Below are 19597 nucleotides of genomic sequence, written 5' to 3' on the forward strand. Positions count from 1 at the left end.
TCTGTCTTGGCATAATTCCATCTTCCCACTTTATATTCTTCATTTCTTCTAGATTTCTCTTCATCTATCACCTTGAACTCCAAAACTGCATGATCACTCTTTGCTAAAGGGCACTCCACCCTCATCTCCTCAATGACCATTGGCTCTGTACTAAAGACCAAGTCCAGTCTTGACGATGCTCCCTCTCCTCCAAACCTAGTATCTTCTTTGACCCACTGAGTTAACACATTTTCCATTGCCAGTGTCAATAGTGTATTTCCCATGTTGTCTCTGATCCTTCCATTGACCAGTCCTCCCAACACACCTCTTTACAATTAAAATCTCCCATCATTATAGTTCGTTCACAGCCACCCAACATTTCTTCCAGACATGTTCCTGTATCACTTATCATTTCTTCATATTCCTGTACTGACCATGCATTTGTCTTAGGTGGTACGTACACCACTATGTAGTGCCTCTTTTTCCTTCATTAGTTTCTGCTCTGATCTTTAGCACTTCTGCCTTTCCCATACCTTCTTTCACTTGATCCACCTTTATATCTTTTTAACCAGCAACATCACTCCTCCTCCCATCTTACCTACTCTATTTCTTTTCCAAACATTATATTTCCTTCTCCAACCATCATCAGGTCTTCTCCCTCTCTCAGTTTTGTTTCAGTAAGACCCACAATATCTGGGTTCTTGTCCCTCAAGTAATCGTTGAGTTCTAAAATCCCGATATCACTCCATTTATGTTGGAATACATTACATTCCGCTCATCGTAAGTTTCTTTAGTCCTTTCTTGCTGTACTTTTCTGGGTTATGAACCACTTCCTCAGTCTCATATCCAAGATTCTCCAGAAAAACTCTTTCTTCTCCTCTTCTGTCCTCTCTTCATTTTTTTCAAAGCCTCCTTTCTCAACTCATTTAACATTTCTCTTTCCTTTTCACCGAGATCTCTTCTCAACCAAATCTTCCTTGTTGTTTCCTGCTGGGCTAGCCTCCATGACTTCTCCACCAATTCATCTACATCCTTTTGTGACTTAAGTTTGATTCTTATTGGCCTCATACCTTCTCCTGTGAACTTTCCAATTCTATGGAAGTCTTCTATTTCTTGTACTAGGTCTTTTCCCTCCTCCTGCACCACATTAATGATATTATTTATCACCTTTTTATGTTTTTTCTCTCTCCATTTTACTCGGTGTCTTATCCTCCTCCACACCAAATATCACCACACATCTCTTTTTGTCTACAGTTTCCCTCACCAATGTCTCATTTGACTTAATAACCTTCACCACTTTCTCAGCAATCTTCTCTTCTATGATCTGTTGATCTATAATTTCAGCAAGGCCCAAAGTTTTCTCCCCAGACTCTTTGATTTCCTTTTCCAGACTTGCAACTTTGTAATTTACCTCCTTTCTTTCCACTTCCTGACTTTTTTTCCATTCAGCCTGCTTCTCCATCACTGTGTGTGTGTGTGTGTGTGTGTGTGTGTGTGTGTGTGTGTTATTGTTACAAGTATTTTTCTTAATTAAAGTAAGTGATTGCAAACACAATGTCACCAGCAGGAACTTTACCATCTGCTTCAAGTTTTCTATCGTGTTTTGTAGTGAATAAATTATTCTCATATATTTTTACGTAAATCATGTGACCATTTCGTCTCGTTGACTGCGTTCCAAAGCCAGTGACTATAGGTGACGAGAATACACGTAGTCGTACTAGCCCTGCTCCGTAATATGCATGTATTAGACGTGACCATAACTCGTCATTCCTCTGTCTCACCGAGAATCAGCCTTTGACTACACTCCTGTTTTGTCCTTCAAGAGCGTCACAGTGTCAAATTTTGGTGTGACTCTTACTGCATATCATCTCATCAAGATTTCCAAGAAGCGAACAGTTACTGAAGAACATTGTGTGATGCAGGAAAAGTGGAAAATATCTTACTTTTTTGCTGAAGTGAATGGAAAACCAACTTGTTTGATTTGCAACCAAATTATAGCGGTGTCAAAAGAATATAACATTCAGCGACATTACACAAGCACTCATGCTTCAAAATATGATGTGTATAGTGGAAAACTTTGTGAAGAAAAAAGTAAAGACGCTAGAACAGTCTCTCAAAAGGCAGCAGTCAGTGTATTAGCCAGGGGTGTGGAGTCGGATTTTCAAAAATGCGACTCCGACTCCGCTTTTTTTTTTTTTTTTTTTTCATCAGGGATGGTGGCCAAGGGAAAAGATTAAACAAAAAGCCCGCTAGTTGCCACAACCAAAGCAGACGAAAGTTAAGAGAATCAATACTTACATATTTTCGAGTCAATCCATAATAAAAGTGTACTTGACGATTATATAATTATCATAAATTAATAAAAATTATCTTTATATGTAATGCTTGATTGGACACATCCTCCACAAAGTCGATTTCTCCCAATTCGTAGGAATCTCCATGAAGTGGAATCTTTACTCGAAAATTTATCACATAAAGGAGTCGGAGTCGCTCATATTTTTACCGACTCCGACTCCGGCCAAAAGTAGCCGACTCCTCGACTCCTCGACTCCGACTCCACACCCCTGGTATTAGCGTGTTCATGAAGCCAGTGACACAGCAGTACGGGCAAGTTATAGGATTGCACAGGAAATAGCTGTCATCTAAACCATTTTCAGAAGGGGACTTTATAAAGAAATGCATGATGATGGCCGCAGAAGATATTTGCCCTGAAAAACATAGATAATTTGCAAACATAAGCCTTTCAAGACATACAGTTGCAGAAAGAATAAATGAACTGTCAGAAAATCTTAATAGTCAGCTCAAAGAAAAAGTTGCTAAATTTGTAGCATTTTCTGTAGCAATCGATGAAAGTACAGACATTACTGACATAGCACAACTAGCAGTGTTCATACGTGGTGTTAATGAAAATATGCAGGTAACTGAAGAATTTGTGGAATTAGTACCAATGAAAGGAACAACAACGGAGGATGGTATATTTGTGAGTCTGACAGGTGCATTTGATAGGTTAGGTGTTGACTGGAAGAAAACTGAGTCTGACAACAGATGGAGCATATCAAATGGTTGGTAGAAAGGCTGGCGTGACAGCAAAGTTAAAGGAAAAACTACTCACTCTGAATTCAGACCATCAAATTCACAGTGTTCATTGCACAATTCACAGGGAAGTGCTTTGCAGTAAAATATTAAAGATGGATCACGTTATGGATGTTGTTGTCAAGGCAATAAACTTTATACGAGCGCGAGGTCTGAACCACAGACAGTTCAACTGCCTATTGGAGGAAACTCATTCTCACGGTCTGCCTTATCACACTGATGTTCGTTGGTTAAGCCGGGGAATTGTGCTGAAGCGTTTTTATGAATTAATAAGTGAAATACAAAGTTTCATGCATAACATAGGAAATGTCCAGGAACTGAAAGACTATGATTGGCTTCAAGATTTAGCCTTCATGGTAGATATGACAGAACACTTGAATTTGCTCAATACAAGACTGCAAGGTCGCAATAAATTGGTGACAGACATGCATGAGTCCATTCGTGCTTTTGAGGTGAAGCTCAAACTTTTTGAATGTCAACTAGCAGCGAATAATGCTGCACACTTTCCTACACTGAAATCATTGCAAAGCACACCTGAGTTTCGTGGAATTATCAGCAGAGAAAAAAGTACTGCAACATGATTTCCAAGTTACTGAACGAATTTAGAGAAAAATTTGCAGTCTTAACCCCTTCGCGCTGGATGTTAAAAAAGCCCGCCTGTATGATATACGGGTAGTAGTGCCCGCCGCTGGAAACTCGTGCAAGCTTGTCATACTTGTCATCTTTGTGTATTATGCTGCTATTTTTTAGTCACTATATCGCCTTCGAAGAGGAAAGTGGACGCTTTTCTCTTTAGAGAAGAGAGAGAGAGAGAGAGAGAGAGAGAGAGAGAGAGAGAGAGAGAGAGAGAGAGAGAGAGAGAGAGTGACATTTGCTAATATTTTAGACACAAGCGGACGCATGTAGCTTATCTTTCAAGAGGAAGAGGGGAGGGAGGGAAGGAGAGAGAGAGAGAGAGAGAGAGAGAGAGAGAGAGAGAGAGAGAGAGAGAGAGAGAGAGAGAGAGAGAGAGAGAGAGAAATTTGTTGTTTTTGTGTGTGTGTGTGTGTGTGTGTGTGTGTGTGTGTGTGTGTGTGTGTGTGTGTGTGTGTGTGTGTGTGTGTGTGTGTGTGTGTGTGTGTTTTCACGAATGTTACTTATCTTCGAGAGAGAGGGGATGGAGGAGAGGGGATGGAGGGAAGGAGATGGGAGGGAGAGAGAGAGAGAGAGAGAGAGAGAGAGAGAGAGAGAGAGAGAGAGAGAGAGAGAGAGAGAGAGAGAGAGAGAGAGAGAGAGAGAGAGAGAGAGATGGGAACAGTCTATGCCATTGGGTAATTTTAGACACAAGGCGGGACGCATGTAGCTTATCTTTAGTGATTGGTGGAGACAAGGATGGTGGGAGGAGCACTAGGATTTCAAAGACAGCATACGGCGTGTGTAGTTGGTATCCAACACACTATATGGGACAACTGAACTGAAGAAAGCTCAGAAAAGAAATATGACGCCTACGTAGGCATCACCGTATATGCTACTGGGGCTTCATGACGCCTACATAGGCGTCACCGTATTCGAAATCCTTTCGCTGTAAATCCTGATGAGACACCAGAGGATATTCAGTTAGAACTAATTGATCTTCAGTGTAATTCTGCGTTGAAGGAAAAGTTCTCAAGTGTTGATATTGGTACATTCTATCAATATGTTGGGCCAAGATATCCTCGAATCAAATGTTTGACTTCAAAGATTATGTCAATGCTCAGCAGTACCTATGTCTGTGAGCAACTCTTCTCACTGATGAACTTGAACAAGTCTGGACTTAGGTGTCGGCTCACTAATGAACACCTCAACTCAACACTGAAAGTAGCCATTGCTCAATCTCTGGCGCCAAACATAGACGAACTTGTACAGACCAAGAGATGCCAAGTTTCTGGGAGCAGCACGACCAGGAATTAAGGTAAATGATGCTTCCTTTTCTTTACTGGTTTATCTTTTGGTTACGTGTGTGGAAACGCGAATGAAGGTAGAATATATTATCATTTTTATTATTGTTATTATTATTATTATTATTATTATTATGATTATTATTATCATTATTATCATATAATTACCCATTATTATTATTATTATCATTATCATCATTATTATATAATTACCTATTATTATTATTATTATTATTATTATTATTATTATTATTATTACTGTTATTATTATTATTAATATCATTATGGTCATACATGATTATCTGGCCCGCACACTGAATGTGAAGGTGAAATCTGGCCCCTTGGGGTAAATGAGTTTGACACCCCTGTCTTAGGTGGTACATATATAACTATGATTTTCCTTTTTCCTAATTCCTTTGTTTTGATTATTACTCCCATTACTTCAATCTTGCCCTCACCATATTGCACATCCTCCACACATATATTATCATGAACCATTACTAGCACTCCTCCTCCCCCTTTATCCTTCCTGTCTCTTCAACTATTATATCCTTCTTCTTTAAAATTAATATGAATCACCACTCTTAGTTTTGTTTCAACAATGCACATTACAATCAGGTTTTTCTCTTTCAAATAATTCTTAAACTCCATCACACTGGATAACAATTCATCTATATTAGTCTAAGTCACCCTTAATTTCTTGCCTCCTCCACGACCTCTTCTTTCTTCCGTAGATAACACTTCTGTCTCATATCCAGAACCCTTCAGTAGAAAATCTTTTTCACAATCTATCCTTATCACATTCTTTTTCCTTAGCTTCATTTTTTAGCACTCTTTCTTTTTACTTCTCCTCTAGGTTCATATCTCTTTTTATCCAAATATCTTAATGTTCAGTATCATCGGCCAGCTTCCCTTTCCGTGTCATAATTTCCTCCACTGCCACTTGGGAACTCATTCTCACTTTTATTGTTCTCTTAACTCCCTCACTAAATCTTTCAAACCTAATCACTTCCTCTACCTCCTGTCTAGTTTTCTTTAAAGTTATGCACACTATGTGCTATAACAATTCCATTATCCAATGCATTCCATCTTTCCACCATTCTGTGTGGAAAACTTTATTTTCTAATATCCTTCACACACTACCTCATCCTAATCTTCTTTTCATGTCATCTTGTCCTTCCATCTTCTTCTGTCAACAGCACCAAGTCTTCTTTGTCTATCTTTTCAATATCATTTACTATCTTATACATTGTTATTAGGTCACTGCGTTCTTTTCTATCTTGTAAGATTAGCAGTCCCATTTCCTTCAGTCATTCTTCATATGTGAGGTCCTTTAATTCCAGCACCATCTTTGTAGCAACCTTCTGTATCCTTTTTAGAGCTCAGAGACCATACCACTTCTGCATATTCCAGCCTTGGGCTTGTGATGATTTTCTTTCATCATATCTTTATCCATGTAATGATAGTCCAAATATCTTGCTTTTATGTTTAAAAGGGCTCAGATTTTCTGTATGATCACTCCAATATCTTTTTCCTCTTTAGCCTCCATTATTTGTTCCTCTATCATGAAATAGTTCCATAACGGTCTTCTCTTACTCTTTCCTAGTTCCATTACGTGACATTTCTTGGCATTAAACTCCAATATCCAGTTCCTGCTCCAGTCACAGATCTTGTTTAAATCTTCCTGCAACAGCATACAGTCCTCTCTGGTTTTTATAACTCTTAGCAATTTTGCATCATCTGCAAATATATTCATATAACTATTTATCCCAATGTGAATGTCATTTACATAAACTTGAAACATAATGGGGGCTAACACTGACCCTTGTGGCACTCCACTAGTTACTTTACCCCAAGACGAGTATGTATCTCTGATCACAGTTCTCATTTCCCTATCCTTTAAATAATCTCTTGTCCATTCGAGCAAGGTTCCTTGCAGTCCTCCTATGTTCTCTAGTTTCCAAAGTAGTCTTCCATAAGGGACTTTATCAAAAGCCTTTTTTCCAGGTATAATGTTTACCCATCCATCTCTGTTTTCAAGTCCTACAATAACTCTCTAGTAGAAGCTTAACAAGTTTAATACACATGACCGCCCTGTCCTGAAACCCAAATTGTCTGTTTGATATGACTTGCTCCTCTTCTAGAAATTTAACCCATTTTTCTTTGATAATTATTTCACATAAGTTCCCTACGACACTTGTAAGTGACACTGGTCTGTAGTTTAGTGGTTCAGTTGCCTTTCCTCCTTTAAATATCGGTATTACATTGGCTGTCTTCCACTCTAGTGGAACTTTCCCTTCATTTATTGAACTTGTAATTATTTCCCAAATTGGATCCAGTAATTGTTCTTTACATTCTTTTAACACCCAGCCTGATACACCATTTGGCCCCATTGCTTTTCTGACTTCCAACTTGTCCAGTAATCTTCCAATATCCTTTTTGTGCACTGCAATCTCCTGTAATCCTTGGCAATCCAATGTCCTATTAGGTTCTGTGAAATCATCTTCTGCAGTGAATACCGTTTTGAAGCTCTCATTCATTATTTCACACATTTCCTTTTTTGTTTGGTATGTCTTCCCTTCTCTAATTATTTTTTCAATTGTTTCCTTGTTCTTTGTTTTGCCATTTATAAACTTGTAGAAAAGTTTGGGTTCATCTTTGCCTTTATCCACTACATCTTTCTCAAAATATCTTTCTTCCTCTCTCCTTACTCTAACATATTCATTTCTAGTATCTTTGTACTGCCGTCTGTTATAGTCATTTCCCTGCTGTAAGAGTTTCTTCCACGTTTTATCTTATGCCTCTTTTTGCTTGTATGCATCTAGCATTGTACCAAACATGTATTTTTTTCTGAACTCTATAAACAGGAAGAAACTTTTTTATTCCTTCATTGTATTTCTGTAAGAATACATCATATTTCCCTTGTACAGTCTTTTGGTACATAATATTACTCCACTCAATATCAGCAAAATATATCCTTAATTTTTCAAAACCCGCTCTTGCATAATTTAATCTCTCTCCTTTATAGTCCTCTCTGTAACTTATCTCATCTTCCTCCTGCATTTGCATCTCTAATGTCACATGATCACTTCTCCCCACTGAACTAAGGTATTCTCTGATTGGATGGGGCTCTGGTTTCTTTGTGAAAACTAGGTCAGCAACAATGGTTCTTCTTCCTCCCTGTACCTTGTTGACTCCTCCACCCACTGGTCCATTGTATTAACCATAGTCTGACCTAGTTTTCACAAAGAAACCAGAGCCCCATCCAATCAGAGAATACCTTAGTTCAGTGGGGGAGAAGTGATCATGTGTGACATTAGAGATGCAAATGCAGGAGGAAGATGAGATAAGTTACAGAGAGGACTATAAAGGAGAGAGATTAAATTATGCAAGAGCGGGTTTTGAAAAATTTAGATTAATTAGAGATACCCAACATGGCTTTAGATCAGGGAGGTCCTGTCTTACAAATTTGCTTGATATCTTAGAATATATTACCAAGGAGTTAGATGATGGAAATAGCATAGATGTTATATATCTAGATTTTAGCAAGGCGTTTGATAAGGTACCGCATAGGAGGCTAGTGTACAAATTGAGACTACATGGGATAGGGGGTAGGTTAGTTGATTGGATTAGTGAATGGCTTTCTGATAGGAAACAGAGAGTAATATTAAATGGGGCAATGTCTGAGTGGAAGGAAGTGGTTAGTGGGGTACCCCAAGGATCAGTGCTAGGATCTCTTCTTTTCTTGGTGTACATTAACGATTTAGATATAGGAATTAGTAGCAAAGTATCAAAGTTTGCAGATGATACTAAGATAGCATGTGCAGTACAGGGTGAAAAGGACAATTACAGAATACGAGACCTGGACAGGCTGATAGCATGGGCAGACAGGTGGCAGATGGAGTTTAATTCTAAAAGTGTCAGGTTATGCATTTAGGTAAAGACAACACAAACTTTAACTATGAGATGGAGGGATGTTGGCTAGAGGCAGTAGAGGAAGGAAAGGATTTAGGAGTAGTGATAGACAGGACTATGAAATTTTCAAAGCAATGTTTAGAAGCAAGACATAGGGCAAATAGGATCCTGGGTTTTATAAATAGAAATGTTAGTTATAAAAGTAAGGAAGTGGTGCGTAGCTTATATAATTCCTATGTTAGGCCCCATTTAGAGTATTGCATACAGGCCTGGTCACCCCACTATAGGCAGAATATCAACATGTTAGAAGCAATTCAGAAAAGAGCAACTAGGATGATACCAGCATTAAAGCACCTGGAGTATAGAGATAGATTAAAGGAATTAAACATGTTTTCATTTGAGAGGAGATGTATAAGAGGGGATATGATAGTTATTTAAAATGTTCTCAGATAAAAACTACATAGATGTGAGATCTTTCTTTACCTTAGAGGAGGGAAGTAGGACTAGAAATCATGGCAGGAAGATTAGAAAGCAAGGCTGCAGGTTAGATATAAAAAAATATTTCTTTAGTCATAGGGTGGTAGACTTCTGGAATGCATTGCCAGAGACGGTTGTAAATAGCACTAGTTTGACAATGTTTAAAAACAGATTAGATAAGCACTTAAATTTATTAGATTTATAATTATGTATAGCACTGCATGATAGTTTTTATAAGAAATTTATTATAGTTAAACAAGACATGATCCCCATGTATGGGGACCACAAATTGTAGAGGATTTTGCTGCAGGACTTAGCCCTGTTAATGGGCCAAATATTTAGAATTAGTATATAATGTATTGTGTACTTGTAAGTATATCTTTAAGTACTGATGACGAGGTCGCTGTGCGACTGATACAGGATAACCTAGATGAGCCCTGGTGGCCCTTTGTTATCCTATTATTTATGCTATGTTATGCTATGCTTATGCTATGTCTACTGTAACACTTTCTCGCTCCACTGCCCAGCATTATCCATTACTTCCATCTCTCTCCAGTTTATTTTTTTACAGTTAAAGCCTCTAACTAAGAGTACGTATTCTTCTATCTCTTTTTATCATGTTATCTAGGCACTTTATCACTTCTCTTTGCATATATGTATGTTGTTCTGATCCTCATGTATTAGTCATTGGTGGAACATATGTTACTATAATTTTTCTTTTCTTCAAATCTTCTGTTCTGATTGTTACTGCCATTACTTCCACTTTGTCCTCACCATATTGAACATCCTCCACACATATATTATCATGAACCATTATTAGCAATCCTTCTCCCCCTTTATCCTTCCTGTCCCTCCTCTAGGTATTATATCCCTCCTCTTTGAAGTTGACATGGATCTCTGTTCTAAGTTTTATTTCAACGATGCACATTACATCTGGCTTCTTCTCTTTCAAATAATCCCGAACTTCCATAATATGCTTGATAACAACCCATCTATGTTAGTATAAGTCACTCTTACTTTATTGCCTCCTCCACGACCTCCTCTTTTTTCCTTAGGTACCACTTCTTCAGTCTCATATCCAGAACCCTCCAGTAAAAATTCTTCTTCTCTATCTCTGTCCTTTTCTCGTTTTTTCCTTAGCTTCACTTCTTAGCACTTTCTCCTTTTCCCTTTTCCTCTAAGTTCATATCTCTTTTTATCCATATATCCTTGTGCTCAACATCATCAGCCAGCTTCTCTTTTCTAGCCATAATTTCCTCTACAGCCACTTGAAATCTCATTCTCACCTTCATCGGGCTCCTGGCCCCTTCACTGTATCTTAACAGCCTGATCACTTCCTCCACCTCCTGGTCAAATTCTTGTGTGCTGTCTTGTACTCATTTGATAACAGTTTGGCCAATTCTCTTTCTTCACGTTCTCTAGTGAATTTATTTGGATTTTTCTTTTCCTTCATCCCATAAATCATGAAGCATTTTCTCTTTGTCCACTGCATCCCGCACCAAATCATCTTTCTCTTTAATAACTTTGATTACAGCGACTCGTGTTTTCCTGAATTTGTTTCCTTACCACTTCTGAAAATTTGACTTTTTCCTCTTCTTGCTCCTGTTTCCATTCATTTCTTAGCTCCTCCAACTTATCACCTACTCCACCTTCTGCCCTGTCTGTAATCCCAACCTGCACTTTAGCCTACAAAGTCTTTGAAGAGCTTTCATAATTTTGACATGTGGTTTTTAGAACGTCATTTTGCTTTCTTATTTCCTGAATCTCCTCTTTCAATTCCTGATTTATTGTGATAACTTTCTCACATTCAGCTACTCTCAATTTCAGGGCTGTGTTCTCCGTTATCAGTCGGTCTTGTTTGTCCATGAGACTAGACATCACCTTCTTCATATATCTTAATTCCCTTTCAATGTTGTGTGTGTATTTACCTAGTTGTATTTACTTAGTTGTATTGTACAGGGTTCGAGTGGGGCTCATAGTGTCCTGTCTCCATATCTCCATTTATCTAATTTTTCTTTAAATTTATGTACATTATGTGCTGCAACAATTCCATTATCCAATGCATTCCATTTTTTCACCGTTCTGTGTGGAAAACTGTATTTTCCAACATCCTTCACACACTGCCTCATCCTGATCTTCTTTTCATGTCCTCTTGTCCTTCCATCCTCTTCCGCCAACAGCACAAGGTCTTCTTTGTCTATCTTTTCCATATCATTTACTATCTTATACATTGTTATTAGGTCCCCTCGTTCTCTTCTATCTTGTAAGGTTGGCAGTCCCATTTCCTTCAGTCGTTCTTCATATGCGAGGTCCTTTAATTCTGGCACCATCTTTGTAGCAATCTTCTGTATCCTTTCCAGTTCTCTTATATCTTTTTTTAGAACTCATAGACCAAATCACTGCTGCATATTCCAGCCTTGGGCGTATCATGCTTGTGATGATTTTTTTCATCATATCTTTATCCATGTAATGAAATGTCACTCTTATATTAGTCAGCATCCTATATGATAGTCCAAATATCTTATTTATGAGTTTTATCAGGGCTCAGGTTTTCTTGTATGATCACTCCAAGATCTTTTTCCTCTTTAGTCTTCATTATTTGCTCCTCTCCCATCAGATAGTTCCATACCGGTCTTCTCTTACTCTTTCCTAGATCCATTATATGACATTTCTTGGCATTAAACTCCAATTTCCACTTCTTGCTTCATTCATAGATCTTATTTAAATCTTCCTGTAGTAGTATACAGTCCTCTCTGGTTTTGATAACTTTTAGCAACTGTGTGTGTGTGTGTGTGTGTGTGTGTGTGTGTGTGTGTGTGTGTGTGTGTGTGTGTGTGTGTGTGTGTGTGTGTGTGTGTGTGTATTTACCTAGTTGTATTTACCTAGTTGTAGTTTTACAGGGCCTGGGCTTTCTGCTCGTGTGGCCCCGTCTCCATATCTACACTTATCCAATCTTACTTTAAATGTGTGCACACTCGTTGCAGGCACTACTTCTTCATTTGAACTGTTCCACGTCTCAATACATCTCTGCGGGAAACTATATTTTTTAATATCTCTCAGACATCTTCCTTTTCTCAGCTTTTTACTATGCGGTCTTGTGCTTCGGATGTCATATTCTTCTCTCAGGATCAGTTTCTTATTATCCACTTGGTCCATTCCGTTGATCAATTTATAAACTTGTATCAGATCTCCTCTCTCCCTTCTTTGTTCCAGGGTTGGTAGATCCATAGCCTTTAGTCTCTCCTCATATGTTATCCCTTCAAATTCTGGAACCAATCTTGTAGCTATTTTTTGTAGCCTCTCCAATTTCCTTATGTGTTTCTTTTTATGAGGGGTCCACACTACTCCTGCATATTCCAATCTGGGTCTTATTATAGTACTTATCAATTTCTTCATCATTTCTTTGTCCATGTAGAGAAATGCTACTCCAATATTCCTTAGCAAATTATATGTTTCTCTAAAAATTCTATGCTACTCAAATATTCCTTAGCAAATTATATGTTTCTCTAAAAATTCTATCAATATGGCTTACTGATTGATTGTTTTCTTCCATCGTCACTCATAAGTCCTTTTCCTTTTTAACTTTCTCCAGTTCTACGCCATCTCCCATCTTATAGATTCCCACAGGTCGTCTTTCACTCTTTCCCATTTCCATGACATGGCTTTTGTTCACATTGAATTCCATTTCCCACTTTTTACTCCATTCCCAGATCTTATTTAGGTCTTTTTGCAGTATTTCACAATCCTCTTTTTGCTTTATAACTCTGCACAGTTTTGTATCATCTGCAAACACATTTATGTAGCTGTTCACTCCTTCTGGCATGTCGTTAATAGAAATGAGGAAAAGTATTGGTGCCAATACTGACCCCTGTGGCACTCCGCTTTCTACTGCTCTCCATTTGGAATTCATATCTTTAACTACTGTCCTTATTTCTCTCCCCCTCAAATAATTTTCTATCCATCTCAATGTGCTTCCTTTTAAGCCACCCTTCTCCTCTAACTTCCATAGTAATCTTGCATGTGGCACTTTGTCAAACGCCTTTTTTAAATCCAAATAAATAGTCAACCCATCCCTATCTCTTTTTTAGTCTATCAACTATTCTAGAATAGAAACTCAACAAATTAGTTACACAAGACCGTCTTTTTCTAAAACCAAATTGGCTATTTGATATTAATTTGTTGTCTTCAAGGAATTCAATCCATTGTTTCTTTATTATTCTTTCACACATCTTGCACATTACACTAGTTAGTGATACCGGTCTGTAATTTAAAGGTTCTTCCTTCCTTCCGCTCTTATATATGGGAACCACCTCAGCTCTTTTCCATTCTACTGGTACTGTTCCATTTTCTATTGAGCATTTTATGATGTTGTATATAGGACTTGCTAGTTCTTCCCTACATTCTTTCAGAATTCTGCCTGAGACTTCATCTGGTCCCATTGCCATCTCTTCATCCAGTTCCTTCATTAACTCTTTTTTTCAATCTTGGTTACTTTAATCTCTTTCATATAGATTGTCTCTCTATTACCCTGTGGCCTTTCAAATTTGGATTCCTTAGTAAAGACCTCCTGGAATTTTTTATCTAATAGTTCTGCCATACTTTTTGGGTCTTCCACCATCCCGTTCTCTCCTTTTAACCTTTCTATTGTTTCTTTTTGCCTAATTTCTCCATTTATGAATCTATAGAACAATTTTGGTTGCTCCTTACATTTTTCGACAATTGTCCTTTTCGAAGTTCTTTTCCTCTTCCTTCCTCACCTTAACATATTCATTTCTCTCGCTGCCTTGAAGTTTTCCTTATTTGCTGGATTTCTATTTCTCCTCCACCTTTTCCATGCTCTATCTCTTTTCTCCTTTGCCCTAGCACACCTTGCATTAAACCAATCTTTCTTTCCTTCTTCTTTAGGTCTAAAATTTCGGGACATATTCCCCTGACTCCTGTTTTGTATATTTCCAAAATTAAGTTATATTTCTCTTGCATTGTCTCTGAGATTTTCATCTCCTCCCAGTCTACGTTTCTAAAATAGTTCTTGAGATTCTCAATATCAGCCTTTCTGTAATTTAATCAGTCTCCTTTGTATGAATCGTCTGTATCTTCCTTTCCCTCTTTTATATCTATTTCTAATATTGCATGGTCACTCTTTCCCAATGGGCACTTATATCTTATATCATCATTCATTTGTATACCCCTTGTAAAAACTAGGTCCAATCTCGCCAGCTCGTCGTTTCCTCTGAATCTTGTGCATTCCTTTACTCTCTGGTCCATCATATTGTCTATCATTAGGTTCAAGAATCTTTCTCCCCAGGCTTCTTCCCTCATACCACTTTCATAATTTTCCCAGTCCACTTCTTTACAGTTAAAATCTCCTACTAATATCACTTTTCTCCTTTCTTTAACCATTCTCGTTAGATGCCTTATTGTGTCATCTATCATGTCTTTATATTCTTGATTATTCCATGAATTTGTTTTTGGTGGCACATATGTTACAATGATTGTTAACTCTTTTTTTATTAATATGCATCTTAATATACAATACTTCTGCTTTTCCTTCCCCACATTCCACTTGATTTATCACTATCTCCTTCCTTAACATAATCATGACTCCTCCTCCTTTACCCACTCTGTCTCTTCTCCATACATTATAATTATACCTATTATCCAAGTCTATTTTGATTGCCTTATTTAGTTTTGTTTCAGCCAGGCATACAATATCTGGATTTTCTTTCTTTATGTAATCTCTTAATTCTAGTTTACTTGATAAAACCCTGTCTATGTTCGTATACATCATTTTTAGTCTTTTGCCTTTATCATTTTTAGTTAAACTTGTTCCACTTTTTTCTCTTCCTTCTCGTTTATATACCATTTCCTTATCCTGTCTCCTAGAATTCTCCAAAAAATGCCTTCTTCTCTTCTGACCTTTCATTTCTTTTCCCTTACTGCTGCTGCCAGTTCATTGTATCTCTTCCTTTCTTCCTCATTTCTATTTTTCTTTATATAGATATCCTTGCAGCCTTCTGTTTCTCTATTTGTTGTTCTATATAATATTTCTTCCGTTGCTGCTTGTGATTTTAGTAGTATAGGCAACCCCCGTTTAATGAAGGTTCACACAACGAAATTTCGCTACAACCAAGGTTTCATTTACTACCATCTGCTCATTTAACGAATACCAAACTCGCTTTAACGAAGTTTTATCCAGGTAATTTTTTCCAAGTTTGAAAGCCCGTCTATCACGCCACAAGCTTTTGAATACACTAGCTGCTGCAAATACTAAGGCCTGCCTCAGGAGAAATCCTGGGACACCTGTAGCATCAAGATCAAGATCAAGTCTCTCGTGGACAACACGCACCACTCACTCCCATAACAGCGTCAGCAGCAGCTCATCTTCACTCGCTCAACTTACCACCAAAACTCCTTGCAATGTGGCCTAGCATTCCTAAGAAGACCAGGAAGTCTCTTACTCTCGAAGTGAAGCTGGATATTATTCACAGACACAGAGGCGAGAAAACTATAGCATTGCTGGCCACCATCTTGACTCCATCTACTGTCTCTACTATTTTCAAGTCAGCAGACTATTAAGAATTGGTGAGACTGTATCTTCCTTCAAGCTAAAGAACCACCTGAACTCATGACTCTACAATGGATAAAATGGAAAGCCTTGTGGAAATGTGGTACATAAGTTTTGTATCTTTACAATGATGCCCTTTGTTTACATTCCACAGGTTGCCTTAGTGTCTTTCCGTTTCCTCTCCTCCTTCAGTAAATTTAAGATCATCAACATTATAAAGCTACATACATACATACATTACTGTACATTATAATTACTTGAATTAAATTTAACTGCCTAAATGTTAAACTTAATAATTTTTACTTTCATTAAAGCTTTCACCGTACTATGATGCACTCTCGCTTTCCTTACTCTCAGTGCTATTAAACTTGTTATAATCTTCTTCTAAGTTTTTCTAAGTGTTTTTAGGAACGTAACACCTTCATTAAACGGGGATTGCCTGTATTTTAATTCGTCTCATTTTTCCTTCTTGATATGGTCCCATTCTGTTTATTTCTTCTACTTCCTCTTCCAAGTTCTGCCTATCTTCGTCGTTTAGATTCTTCAGTAGGTCTTTGACTGATTTCATTTCTTCTTTTTCTCTTTTTGGTCTATATTTTATATTTTTTGTTTTTATTCCAAATACGACTACACTCTTCTGCAATTTCTCTAACTAAATTTTCTTTTGTCTTGAGGACTCCTATCATTTTGCTTGTCATATTTTCTTCTTTTTCTTTAAGTTGTTCTTGAATCACCTCCTGAAAATCAGCCTTATCTTTCTTATCTTGGACTCTCCATGCTTGTACTTTTTTTTAATCACATTCTGTACTCTTTCCTCTTCCTTGTTTACTAGATCTTTCAGCTTCTCTTTTTCTTTCTCGGCTTTACCAAGTCCTTCTTCCATCTGCTTTTTGTAGTTAGCTACGTCCTTTTTAAATTCTTCGTTTTCCGCTCTTTGCCTAGCTTCGTTTTCTTCCACTTTTTTTATCCTTTATCTCAGTTTTATAAACTCTTTATCCTGTTCTTCATTCACTTTCATTTCCATATTCTCCTTTAATCAATTTATCTAGTTTATATTCAATATGTAACACTCTCTTTAGTGAAGTAGTCGTCGTATCGAAGCCTTCGAATACACGTTCTCCCTTATCAGCATAGTCATCATCAGCTTTCATTCCTTCTCTAATCTCATGTCTGTATTTTGAAGGAATCTCTTTTTCACTCATCATTACTTAATAATTGATTGCAAGAAAAAAATGAGTCCACACTACCTGCCCAGGCCACTGTAAAAACTGTACAACAGGTAGGAAATGAAGATCAGCTGATTGTCGGAACGACGCCAGTGCGTCCTTCCTCGACCGCGTCTCTCGTGTATTTACCTAGTTGTATTTACCTAGTTGTAGTTTTACAGGGCCTGGGCTTTATGCTCGTGTGGTCCCGTCTCCATATCTACACTTATCCAATTTTTCTTTAAAACTATGTACACTCTTTGCTGACACCACTTCCTCACTCAAACTGTTTCAAGTCTCAACACATCTTTATGGAAACTAAATTTTTAACATCTCTCAGACATCGTCCCTTCCTTAGTTTCTTACTATGCGATCTTGTGCTTCTAAAGTCATATTCTTCTCTCGGGATCAGTTTCTCATTATCCACTTCATCCATTCCATTAATGAATTTATAAACTTGTATCAGATCCCCTCTCTCTCTTCTCTGCTCCAAGGTTGGTAGATCCATAGCCTTTAGTCTCTCCTCATATGTCATCCCTTTAAATTCTGGAACCATTCTTGTAGCCATTTTTTGTAGTCTCTCTAATTTTCTTATGTGTTTCTTTTTATTGGGAGTCCACACAACTCCTGCATATTCCAATCTAGGTCTTATATTAGTACTTATCAATTTCTTCATCATTTCCTTGTCCATATAGTGAAATGCTACTCCAATATTCTTTAGCAAATTATACGTCTCTCTGAAAATTCTATCAATATGGCTTACCGGTTGATTATTTTCTTCCATTGTCACTCCCAAGTCCTTTTCCTTTTTTACTTTTTCTAGTTCTACTCCATCTCCCATTTTATAGATTCCCACTGGTCGTCTTTCACTTTTTCCCATTTCCATGACATGGCTTTTGTCCACATTGAATTCCATCTCCCATTTTTTTGCTCCATTTCCAGATCTTGTTTAAGTCTTCCTGTAGTATTTCACAATCCTCTTTTTGTTTAATGACTCTGCACAGTTTCACATCATCCGCAAACAGATTTATGTAGCTGTTCACTCCCTCTGGCATGTCATTTATATATACGAGATAAAGTATTGGCGCCAATACTAACCCCTGTGGCACTCCGCTGTCTACTGTTCTCCACTTCGACTTCATATCTTTAACTATCGTCCTTATTTCTCTCCCCCTTAAGTAATTTTTCATCCATCTCAATGTGCTTCCTTTTAAGCCACCCTTCTCCTCTAACTTCCATAGTAATCTTTCATGTGGCACTTTATCAAATGCCTTTTTTAGATCTAAATAAATACAGTCAACCCATCCCTCTCTCTCTTGTACTTTATCAACTATTCTAGAGTAGAAACTCAATAAATTTGTTACACATGACCAACCTTTTCTAAAATCAAATTGGTTATTTGATAATATTTTGTTGTCTTCAAGAAACTCAATCCATTGCTTCTTTATTACTTTTTCACACATCTTGCATATTACACTAGTTAGTGATACCGGTCTGTAATTTAAAGTTTCTTCCTTCCTTCCGCTCTTATATATGGGAACCACCTCAGCTCTTTTCCACTCCACTGGCACTGTTCCATTTTCAATTGAGCATTTTATGATGTTGTATATTAATAATAATAATAATAATTGATGGTTTATTTATCAAGAAAGTTTTACAAAGTCATTTATAAAACGTCATGTCTTGATTTACAGTCTTATCCATTTAGGTAGTTACATGAAAGATAAAATAAGTTCAAGAAGTTACTAAAATAAAGATTTTTATTTACAAGGCATTGAGTTTAGAGACAATATATGGTATTGGAGACTTCTGGTATCTTGAGGTCCTACACCTTACTGACTGCAAGAGTTGACTACCTCTCCTTGTTTCCCTACCATGGACATCATATAAGGTCTGTGGCAAAATATTTCTGAGCTCAGGTGTGCTGAGCAGACCCTAGTTCTTCCCTACATTCCCTACATTCTTTCAGTATTCTGCCTGAGACTTCATCCGGTCCCATTGCCTTTTCCTCATCTAGTTCCGTCATCAACTTTTTTATTTCAAGCTTGGTTACTTTAATCTCTTTCATATAGACAGTCTCTCTATTACCCTGTGGTCTTTCAAATTTGGATTCCTTAGTAAAGACCTCATGAAATTTACTATTTAACAGTTCTGCCATGCTTTTTGGGTCTTCCACCATTCCGTTTTCTCCTTTTAACCTTTCTATAGTTTCTTTTTGTCTTATTTTTCCATTTATGAATCTGTAGAACAATTTTGGTTGTTCCTTACATTTTCGACAATGTCCTTTTCATAGTTCCTTTCTTCTTCCTTTCTCACCTTAGCATATTAATTTCTTGCTGTTTTGAAGTTTTCCTTATTTTCTGGATTTCTGTTTCTTATCCACCTTTTCCATGCTCCATCTCGTTTCTCCTTTGCCCTAGCACATCTTGCATTAAACCAATCTTTCT

The 19597-nt window shown here is 37.4% G+C and overlaps 1 protein-coding gene and 1 long non-coding RNA gene across 8 annotated transcripts in view; one reads left to right on the forward strand and one right to left on the reverse strand.

The window, feature by feature from the left end:
* Positions 1–19597, reverse strand: part of LOC123498242 (protein abrupt-like) — a 328757-nt gene that overhangs the window by 268840 nt on the left and 40320 nt on the right. The gene's annotated exons all lie outside the window — the stretch shown is intronic.
* LOC123498245 overlaps positions 4510–19597 on the forward strand; it is a 58051-nt gene continuing 42963 nt past the window's right edge. Inside the window, exon 1 of the long non-coding RNA XR_006672658.1 lies at positions 4510–5002. This is a non-coding gene — a long non-coding RNA (uncharacterized LOC123498245). The remainder of the gene's footprint in view (positions 5003–19597) is intronic.

The sequence above is a fragment of the Portunus trituberculatus genome, chromosome 47 (assembly GCF_017591435.1).
Source record: "Portunus trituberculatus isolate SZX2019 chromosome 47, ASM1759143v1, whole genome shotgun sequence".
Lineage (NCBI taxonomy): Eukaryota > Metazoa > Arthropoda > Malacostraca > Decapoda > Portunidae > Portunus > Portunus trituberculatus.